The sequence below is a fragment of the Aythya fuligula genome, chromosome 4 (genome assembly GCF_009819795.1).
Source record: "Aythya fuligula isolate bAytFul2 chromosome 4, bAytFul2.pri, whole genome shotgun sequence".
NCBI lineage: Eukaryota > Metazoa > Chordata > Aves > Anseriformes > Anatidae > Aythya > Aythya fuligula.
Window position 1 is genome coordinate 219,479 of NC_045562.1, and position 11,131 is coordinate 230,609.

At 45.3% G+C, this 11,131-nt stretch overlaps 1 protein-coding gene across 6 annotated transcripts in view; it reads right to left on the bottom strand.

Annotated features, from left to right (window-relative positions):
• Positions 1 to 7,891, bottom strand: part of WDFY3 (WD repeat and FYVE domain containing 3) — a 187,212-nt gene extending 179,321 nt beyond the window's left edge. For all 6 annotated transcript variants that reach the window (XM_032186509.1, XM_032186506.1, XM_032186508.1 and 3 more), the window contains exon 1: positions 7,572 to 7,891. The gene's annotated coding sequence lies outside the window, so the exon portion shown is untranslated. The remainder of the gene's footprint in view (positions 1 to 7,571) is intronic.
• Between the last annotated feature and the right edge of the window lie 3,240 nt (positions 7,892 to 11,131).

The window sequence follows — 11,131 nt, forward strand, 5'->3', positions numbered from 1 at the left end:
ATGGTACAGAGGTGAGTCTTGGTGCAGAAACAGTAGAGAGCAGCTGTTCTGTTATTATCAGCCTGCAGTGAAAGCCGTCTTCTTTCCTGTTCCCAAGTCAGAACATCAAAGCCCACCCTCTCCCATTCCATCAAGTTTCAACAGCTTTTGGAACTAAAACAAACAAACAGGGGAAGAAGAAAGGTCTTATAGGATTATTCTACTGTCAGAACAGTGAGGCCCTGGTTCAACAGTAAGACAACTTGAACAGATAAACAGGCTTACAGCATGCAGACTGAGGGAACTGAAAATTCCCAGCTCCTTATTCCCATTGCTCTCCTGGCTATCCTCAGACATCTGCTTTGTTTCATTTCTGCAAAAAATAAGGATAACTTCTAAGCATGACACAGTAACAATCACCCCCACCAGTTTTCTGCACTCAGGGTGCAGAAGCAGTGTAAACCAGCACGGCCACTGAAAGACTCTCTGAATAAAGCCAAAAGAGCTTCCACCAGTGCAGTACAGAAGACCTGCTATGAACAACCCAAACAGTAGTACTGCAAACCAGTCTAAAATCACAGAATCAAAGGGGTTGGAAGGGACCTCAAAGATCATCGGGTCCAACCCCCCTGCCAACACAGGTTCCTCAGAGCAGGCTGCCCAGGTAGGCATCCAGACGGGCCTTGAATACCTCCAGAGAAGGAGACTCCACAACCTTCCTGGGCAGCCTGTCCCAGTGCTCCATCACCCTCACTGTGAAGTTCTTTCGCATGTCGGTGCGGAACTTCCTGTGCTCTATCTTGTGGCCATTACCCCTTGTCCTGTCCCTGCAAACCACTGAAAAGAGGTTGGCCAAATCCCTCTGCCTCCCACACCTCAGGTATTTATACACATTGATGTATCTTGGATGAGATCTCAGACCGGAACAGAGATGGATTCTACCTGATTTATCTTAGGTGTACCCGCTTCAGGTATTCTAAACAGTCCCTCTCCCTTTTGATATTTTCCATCATCCAAGCACTTGAAATCTCTTCTTATAAAGTTCTCCTACTAAGACAAATGGATATTTTGTCTTCTTTTTGATTGAAAAGCACGTGCAGTCTCTAGGTATGTGTTTTGCTTTCTGTTGTTGTTGTTTGTTTTTTACTTTTTTTTTTTTTTTTTTTTATAATTTTTAATACCATGTGCTTTCTGCACCCTGAGCATTCTCTTAGCCCTGCAAATTCTCTTCCTCTTTCCACAATGTCAACTTATTTGAGTAAAGGATACACTTACAGTGCCAAGTAACCAAGCAGAACTTCAGAAAGCTTCTGCTGTACCAACTCCCTCCCTTTCTAATACAGTTCATCTGTTAGCTTACGTTTTGGTTCTTGGGAAGAGTTATGGCCAGCAAGCAACATCTATGTCTCACAGTGGCATTCAAATTCAGCCCACCTTCTGCAGAAACACACCGCCAGCTACTGCTTTACACAAACCAAATCAACCTGCTTTGAATTATAAAAAGATCTGTAACGGCTTCACTGGAAAAATAATACATCTGGAAAATTAAGAACATAAATCGTGATTCATTTGCACCCACAGTCCATCTGGCAAAGCGATATTGGAAGAGATATAACAGCAAGACAATCCAGGTAGAACTACCCAGGGATAAAAAATAAGTTGTACCCTCTGATACTCAATGTATTGTGATACCACTGCCTGTAGTGCAAGATGAAGCCAGAAAAACCTTTTGCTCAAGAGCTCCTCATCCACCTTCTTACTCCAGTCACTTTCCCAAAAGTGAAGAACCCTAAAAAAACATCAGAGAATAATGCAGAAATATATTCCACTGCTAGACATGTACCTAAGACTTTCCTACAAAATTATCAGTGCTGAAGGTTTTGCCTTTATGCATTGGCTAATTTGTCACAGCAGCTTTGAGTTAAGCACTGATGTTGGTAATTCTCCCCCTGCTATGAAACCCTTCAACATAAAGCTTCAGACAGATGCAAAACAGAAGCTGCAATGTCCATTTGAGAGGAAATGGATGATTCAAGAAAGGGAACAACTTTTCCCATCAGCTACGGAATTATTCTAGTAAGTTGCTGGAAAAAAATAGGCAAAAGCAAGGTCTAAAGGGTCTGACTTCTCTAAATTAGTATAACAATTGAAATAAGAACTTTAAGTTAGGCATACAACTGCTATATACCCATCCAATCTGAAAGAGTTGGACTCTTAGATACTTCTAGCGTCGTATGTAGTTTCTCTAGAGCAGGTGAGAAAGAGATGAAATAAAAATATCTGGAAAATCCACTTCTTTGACTTGTCTTTGAATTTATTATTGTCTACACACTAAGTTAGCCACTCTGCTCAGAGCTTTTTCCTTGTGTTGTAGTAAGATGCATGACATTTAAATAACAATATTTGCAGAAGTACAAGAACTATACATGCATGTCTCGTTGCTATAACTGAGATGCATTCATGTCATACCTTGCTCCTATATTCCTTAATGTTTACCCCAAAATTTAAAGCAATGTGCTTTCATACCACTCAGAATTAACTCATCATTCATTTCCTGTATGCATTTATTCTTTCCAAGCACAACAGCACACCATTGCTTTCAAAACATCGGGAAGATCCTTTTTACACGTGACAGTAAGTTCTGCAATTTGTTCCTACTCTGCAATATGACAAGAACATTTGTAGTCACATGCCTAAGACAGGCAGAAATCCTGCACAGGACACCGATGAAACACCAAAACTAAAAAAAACAACCAAAGCTAATTTCCCTTAAAAGAACCTAAAAGATGATGTCTAGCTTGCACAGGAGCAATCCACTTTCACCTAAATGCCAAGCTTTTTTTCCTCCTCCAAATCTCAATATGGACAGTCCTACTTCCACACTCAGTGTTGCTCAACATGTTGGGGAAAAAAATAATTAAAAAAGGTTCCTGCTGTTATCAAGACTCCAAGAACGCCAGCACAACTTAAAACAAACAAACAAAAAGCTATTGCACATTCCTGCTCGGAACAGAAATCAAGAAAATTTGCCCCAATGCAGTTAGTGGCAGAAAACAAGACGTGTATGAAACCATCGGTCACAAAAGACTTGAGGAAAAACAACAAACACAAAACCACATCTCCCAGACAATATTGAGCAAATTCCATAGAAAAAGAAGTGAGACCTGTTCTTCCTTCTTGGCAGGCACCGGACAAAGCTGAGCTTTGCCCCTCTTCTGCAAGCCATGGTGTGGGCCACGAGCCCCATCAGCGTGAGCCCCTTCCCTGATGGAGAGCAACACCTGAGCGAAGGTGCAGCCTCCCCACCAGCTGCTGTCTTTGAGTCCACTTTTCTAGCAACTTCTAGAGGGAAGCTTCTGATTAACCAGAGCCCTCAGGAATAGGAGGCACACTGAGCTGGGAGAGGGCAATGTCCAACAGCCCTCCAGTACCCCTTGGCTAAGTCAAAGACCAAGCAGAAAAGCCCAGCTCCTGCAGCTCATGGTTCTATGGTTTAACGCTTTAGATAATCCAATCGTAGTCCATGTGCACATGAAGGTCATTCCCCTTCAACACTCGTCAAAAATTATTTTTTATTACATGGCTCTGAAACACAACCTTCTTCACCTCTAAAACACAACAATTCTTCACCTCTAAAGCTCTGATACAGTATAATTTAGATTATAGATCAAGAAATACATGTATATGCAACAACTACACCACAGATCTTCTAGCTTCGCTTAAATCATCGTCCCCCTCATCTGATGGGTGACCCAACCGCAGACAGCCTGCAGGTACTCCATCATCTGCAAGCGTCAAGAAAGGTGGTGTACACACTGAGCTGTAACACCTCAGGAGAACAGGGGATACAGCCAACAAGCAAAAGCGTGACGTACTGCAAAGCAAAACATAGGGTCTTTGCCAGACACATGCTTGGAAGACCTGGCCACACAAAATGTATTCAGTCTCACAAAGTTTGTGGGGTCATCCCTGCACTACCACCTGAGCCAAGATGCTGCTCTCAAGCCCACACCGATGACTACAGGTAAAGAGAGACAAGTGGCTAGCAGGATTTCATGTATAGCACCGGATGCTTTTGCACAGTCACACAGGAATGCAGAAAACAGCAACACCGTCTATGTTGTCTGTGGGGCAGCTGATTAAAACAAGTATTTATAGGAGCCTTATAATTATGTCACGTATTATCCAAGTGAACAAGGTGTGAATGGCCAAGCAACAGGACATAAAATGTCAAAAAGAAGTCAACAGTAGCGATACAAGAGTGCAAATGTTTATTTCAAGATGAAAACTGCAAAACAGAGCACAAAGTTAATGAAGCCTCTTCAAGAAGATGTGCCAGGCCTACACGAGTGTGATGTACAAAGGTTTAGTTATGACTAACGTTGTAGCTCCTTCAGAATATATTTTCTGAAAGCAAGTATTTTCTGTAAACAATCAGCATTGCCAACAATTTGAAGCAATGAACACTGTAAGTATTTGTCACAAGCCGGACATTTCAAATGCTTTATTACTGCCGTTAGCAACAACACCAAAAAATAAAAAAGAAAGAAAATAAATAAAAAATGAGCAAACTAGTGAAATTAAAAGCTTTATTATAAAACTATGCAGAAATCAATTTTCTTCCCTACACACATACATGGAAGCTGTACTATGGACCAATAACACATTCAATTTACCATTTCAAAATGCAAATTTTGTTATGGTAATATTATAAAAAGAGGTTTCCACAATTCTAACTGTCAGGAAGATGAGCACTGGGAGGTACATTAAGAACAAGATAGACAGTTTCTCACAGCGAACAGCAATCCCCCCTCCTCCTCTTGAAAATATTTTTATTTTGAACAAATGATCTAAGACTTCCTTAGAGCAGGATGTCCTGTAAGTCAGAGGCCACTCCTGAGCCATTATTTCCAGTATTTTGCAATAGGAACTTCAAATCACTTACGAACAGGAACAGAACTGCTGATCAGCATCTGCACATGAGTCCTGCAGGAATTTTACAAGGGACACACTACTGGCTTTTCCTTGCATAACTCTGCTTAGCATACCTTCAGAAACCCACGTAAAACCCCGTAACCCAACCCTACAAAACACTTAACATTGATGTTTGGGAGGTGAAACACAGCTGGATCTCCAAAATTACTTAAGTCTCATGACAGTCCTAAGCATTTCAAACAGTAAGCAGACCATCTAACCCACGCTCATCATGTTCTCTGCACAGTAAGCATCCCAGAATTTTTACCCTTGAAGAAAACTAGGAAATAGTTAAAGGAAGGCTTGCAGATGTGAAATAAGTTGCTAAAGTCTTCTAATAACAACACGCATCTGTGCATCCTGAAGACAAGTTTGCCATGTATGCTATTTCTGACAGTTGCCCTCCAGTAACCCAGAGCTAAACAGACAGGCTTTCATACCTACCCAGAAGGATGTTAGGGTACTTTCTCAGCTGATACAGGCAGCAAGATGAAACAACACAATGCAGCTTCCTAAATTACATTTGTTATTTCCAGGTTGAAAATATTAAGATTTTTTTCTTAGTACCTTCTCATTGCTGTTCTCAAAGCAAGAGATAAGAGTGCTTCCTCTCCACAGTAGCGATACAACGCAATACTATAGAGTGGCTGATCTTGAAAGAGTAAACAGTCTACTAGAAAGATGAACTCTCACTTAAACCTTGAGCTAGAAATACTGTAATACATTTCTAAACGCTTGCTGAAGATATTAAGTATCACCACACCACTATGCTGACCTTGCTTCAATTTGAGTTGAGTATATCACCAGCTTGCTAAGAACTGCACTAACTGTAGCCATATAACCCAAACCACACAACACTTTTACTCCAGGCTTATCAGCTAAAAGTTGCGAATGGGAAAAGCAAACAAACAGGTCCAGCTTCTGGCCAAGACATACCAAACTATGGAACACCATTCACTGACAGATAGTCTGCTCTAGCACCTTAGGTATTTCCGGCATTCTTCTACCCCAAATATTTTACTATCAACATTATTCAGCACTGCAGAGCTGGCTCTAACGGAACTAAACAGACCCACAGCACAGGAGTGCAGATTCCCGCTCCTGATCCAAATCTGCACCCAAAATTAGATTACCAGCACTTCTTTATCAAGAACACCGAGCAAAACTTTGTATTAACACAGTTGTACGTTTCTAGTATGAAAGCCAGGAATTCCACGAAGTATTTGCCTTTATAAAGATACCTGTCTGTAGCCTAAAAACATAAGTAAGGAGTTACTCGTCTTATGGCAATTTGTCAACGCAGGTAGCAATAAACCCGTTTCATATTTTCTAGTGCTACGAGTCTACCAGAATTACATAGGATGTGAGAAATACTACAGAAACACCAGTTCATGCAAACTGTAGTCTCCGCACATAGTCAACCTCAAGGTACCACTGCTTGCATTATCTGGCACATCACCAAGAAGTGCCACAGATGCCATCATGTTGGCTTTCTGTAGAACCAGCCTAGATTCATAAGAGGCCATGAATGCAGAAACCTCACATAGCTGTACAGCTGCTCACGGGCAGTGTAGGTGATGAACCCTCTCCAACCACCACTTTTTGGAAACTGTCGTTAGGGAGGCCTGTCACACACTTGTGATGGGCACAGGGACATGCATGGGCATGTAGTGAAACAGCTCTGGCAGAGTTCACAGGTTAACCAATCATTCCTACTTAATGCAGTGTGCAAAACTGACTTCTCCTAAGAGGAAACCTACCATTTTCCATGTGAAAATTAATCTTCTAGTATGCAGAAACCTTGTCAGAATCTTACAATGGCAAATAACCAAAACTCAATTAATAATAATAAAAAAAAAAAAAAAGCCCAGAACAAACAGAATCCTTCAGAGAATCCTTGGGAGTCGCTCTCATTAACCAAAACATTGCGTTTGGGCCATTCATGAAACTACAGGTCAAAAGAAACACATTTGGCTCTCTGCGCTGTTTCTTATCTACACCTGCCTCTCTCTACACTGTCACCCACAACCACAGCAGGAAACCACGTCCCTAATCTTTCAAGGTGAACACCACGCGGGGACTCGGCACCCACAGCTACCGAGCAAACATCGCCAGCGACGCGGCTCTCCCCGAGGGGCGAACAAACGCCACGCTCGGGGGGCAGCCGGCCCCCCACGGCCGCTCGGCCCCCCGGCACCCACAGCCGGCCGCTGGGGACTGCGACTGTCGCACGGCGGGGCGCAGGGCTCGGAGACGGCCTCCAGATCAATAAATCAGAATAAAGCGAGGGGAAGGCCCGCCGCCCCCCGGCACAACAAAGGCCGCCGGAGCGGTCCGGCGCCGCCGCCGAGCTCCCTTCAGGGCCCCGCAGGCCGGAGACCCCCGCGGGCAGGGAACACGGCGACAAAAACGAAGGGAAAGGGGCCGGGGGCTGGGAGCGGGGGGCGCAGCGGCAGCCATCGGGGGCCGAGGCCACCTGCGCCCCGGCATCCCCGGGGAGCGGGCGGCCACCACGGCCTGCGGCCGGGCCGAAGGAGCCGGCAGGCGGCGGGGGGCCCACGTAGGGGCCGGCGGCGGAGCAACAAAGCGGCGGGGCCCGGGCAGCGGCGGGCACTCACCGGGCGGCGGCACGGAGCTCCGAGGGGCCCGGCCCTGCCCGCCGGGGCGGGGGGGGGAGCGGCGGGCGGCCCCTCCTCTCGTCTCCGCAGCTGCTCTCACTCACGGCGCGGCACGGGGGGCCGCGGACCGGGCCCAGAGGGCGGCTCCCCCGCTGAGGCCCGGGCGGGCTCCGGCGGGAGGCACCGCTGCAGCGCGCTGCGGCCGGGGTCGTCGCGGCCCCATCAAGGCCGCGCCGGGCGAGGCGGGGCGGGGCGGAGGGAGCGGGGCCGCTCCCCGTGGCGGCCGGTGGCCATCTTAGTCCTCCTCCTTCTCCGCGGTACCGAGTGCCCCCTCCCCGCCCGGCTGCCAGCGCTGCCTCCTCCCTCCCGCCCTCCGCTCCTCCTCCTCCTCCTGGCTGGCTGCGGCCGCTGCCGCTCCCGTGCTTGGGTTTGGTTTGGCCCGGCCGGCCCAGCAGAGGGGCTCGGTAATGGCGGGCGGAGGGAGCGGCGCCCCACGGGGCTGCCCGCGCCCACCTCGGCCGGGCGGCACCGCACCGCCCCGGCGCTGTCCCCACTCTCTCTGGGCTGTAGCTGTTTTTCAGTGTATTTGCGGACTATTAGCTCGATTTTTAGCAGCTTCGGGGGCCCGTGGAGTCAAGCGGCGAGTTACGTGCCTCCCCCTCCTCCTCAGACACCCGCCGCCCCTTGTGCCCCTCTCCTCAGCGCTACCCCCGGCGCCCAGCAGCCTGAGGTACAGAGGAAAGGCGCCTGCACGTCACCTGAAAAGAAGTAAACAGGTAAACATAAGACAGAAAGAAGTCCACTTCTATTTGGGGCTGAGGCGCTTTCCCTTAGTCTGGTCGTACGTGCACCGAGTGTCCCTGCTGTGGTACACAAAGGGGATTGTGCATTTGAGCTGTGCAAGAGAGGAAATATTTTATCCATATGACTCAGATGTTTAAACATAGATGTTAATCTGTTCTTAATTAAGCCAGAAGTTTGGTTAAATCCCTAGAGCTGAAGGACTCCTTTGTGCCAGCTAGACAAATTGTCCGTTTAAAGTTTAACTAGACACACCAACTACAGTGTCACCTGGGACCCAGAATCTACTCAGATTCCTCATGGGGAAAGGTAAAGACATGTCCACGTGTGACCACTTAGCATTCTACCTTGTTCCAGTAACTCCTCACTTCCTTCAAGATGTCAGATATTAACAGCCATTCACCTCCTAGCCGTTTACTTTTTTCATTTACAAATTCACAGAATCACCTGGGTTGAAAAGGACCTCAAAGATCATCTAGTTTCAAACCCCCTGCTCTGGGCAGGGTTGCCAACCACTAGAGCAGGCTGCCCAGAGCCACATCCAGCCTGGCTTTGAATGCCTCCAGGGATGGGGCATCCACCTCTCTGGGCAACCTGTTCCAGTGCCTCGCCACCCTCTGAGTGAAAAACTTTCTCCTAATTTCTAACCTAAATCTCCCCATCATAGTTTAAAACCATTCCCCCTTGTCCTATCACTATCAACACATGTAAACAGGCATTCCCCCTCCTATTTATACACTCCCTTCAAGTACTGGAAGGCCACAATGAGGTCTCCCCAGAGCCTTCTCCAAGCTAAACAAGCCCAGTTCCCTCAACCTTTCTTCATAGGAGAGGTGCTCCAGCCCTCTGATCATCTTAGTGGCCTCATCTTGGAGTCTTCACAGAAGGGATTAAGTAGGTACTTGGTGAATCTGGCTCCAGGGTTAAAAGCAGTAAGAAATAACACGCCAACTACCACAGACCTTTGTAGTTTATGGGTAAACAATCACAAGGAAGCAGGAAAATTGCCTCTTAACTCCACTATCATGACTTAAGTGGAACTGGGTACTCTGTTATACCTGAGGTCTGATTGAGTAAACACCATTTACCCTATCTTCCTTTTCTAACAAGTAACATAAAAAATACAATTCCACTTAACATTTTCACTGCCTTGAGGGAAGGCCAAGCTGAAAGTTGGCAGTGTTGCTACTACAATGCTTCCAAGGACAGTATCTCAGTGCATGGAAGCAACATGGATGTTTCATTTACAAGCCTTAAAAAAAGAGATCTCCTTCATTAGTGTGCCATGAAAATCTTTAAGCTAATATGCTATGCATACCACCAGACAATTTCCCCCCCCTTGGGTATATCTTCATTCTGCACTGCAGCAAGGGGAAATCACAGATTTAATCAGCTTGTTTCGACAGTAATTTCATTTACTATGCAAGATAGAGCCTACGAACAATATATAGCACTTACCCATCACAAAACAAACACATCTCTCTAATGCATGTGTAGGAGGATACTTGCATCTTTCGTATGTAAAGGATTAACACCATTTATCTTAGCCAGCTCCACTGAGTAAGAAACAAAGCTCACAAAGATGGTGCTGTTCCTAAGTCTCTACCAGCAGAGGTACCTTAGTAGGAAGTCACAAAAAATATTCCAAAAGAGCAATGGGAATTGCAAAGACAGCTGTATGCCAGATAAAAGATTTGCTGCGTGCCAAATTATATTGCTTTTTTCTTCTCGTGTACTTAATGCTACTTGCATTTCTATTTATTGTCCTTATGTTTTGGTCAGTTGTCACAGTTCCAAAATAAATAATGGCAAACTGTAATAATCCATACTGAGTGATATCAGACTTTTTTTTTTGTAAACCTTCTCAGTATCTCCTCTCCTTTCACAAAGCTCATCTTGGCTGACTGCTTTCTCTTCTCTGAGAAGGTGCTAGTAATCACAGTGGTATAATTAGACAAAAAGTATTTATTTTTCCATTTTGCAATGCAACTGTGTGCAAGGGTTTCCATTCATCATTATAAACTGTAGAGAGGTATTTTTCTCCTTTATTAGAAGGTCATTTTCATATTTATTAGAGGTCATATGTGTACACCTACAGCTGTCTTTAAGTGATGAAGTTCTGCTCAGCTTTCAAGTGAGATTCCAACATAGTTGTATTGCATTTATTTTGTACATCTTGGGCAGCCAAGTTAAATCTGTCTTGTTGGCATATAATAGCTGAAACCAATGGACAGGCAAATCCAGAACTGGAAAGAAATTGGCATGAAAAAAATACACGAATATTGAGGGAATTTTGCCCTTTTGTTAGAATATTTTAACAGAAGAAACTAGGACTGATTTCCAGGTTACATGGCTTAATGTGTTCATCATACAGGGTTCTCATGACTAGCTTTGAGAAATGCTTCTCCCTGCCTCCCTCCTTCCTGTTTATAGATAATTTTAGTATTAAATAAGAAGAGAAAGGGTGGAGTTGCAGATGGTCTACCATCCAGGCCCTGTCCTATGACACTCATACTGAATTTGGCTGAAATTTGGAAAAGTAAAAAATCCCTTGTTGCATATGTTTTTTTAGAAAAATGATTGGCTGCTTGTCAGAAGTCCATAAATTAAATAATCTGCAAATAGTCTACCAATGAGCTCATAGCATTTGTAAAGCACTAGCAGACTTACTAACCACAGCAGATACACCAGCAACCCCAAGGAGTGACAGCATACTAATGAAAAAAACAGGGCTACTCCTCCCTTAACCTCTGGGGCTC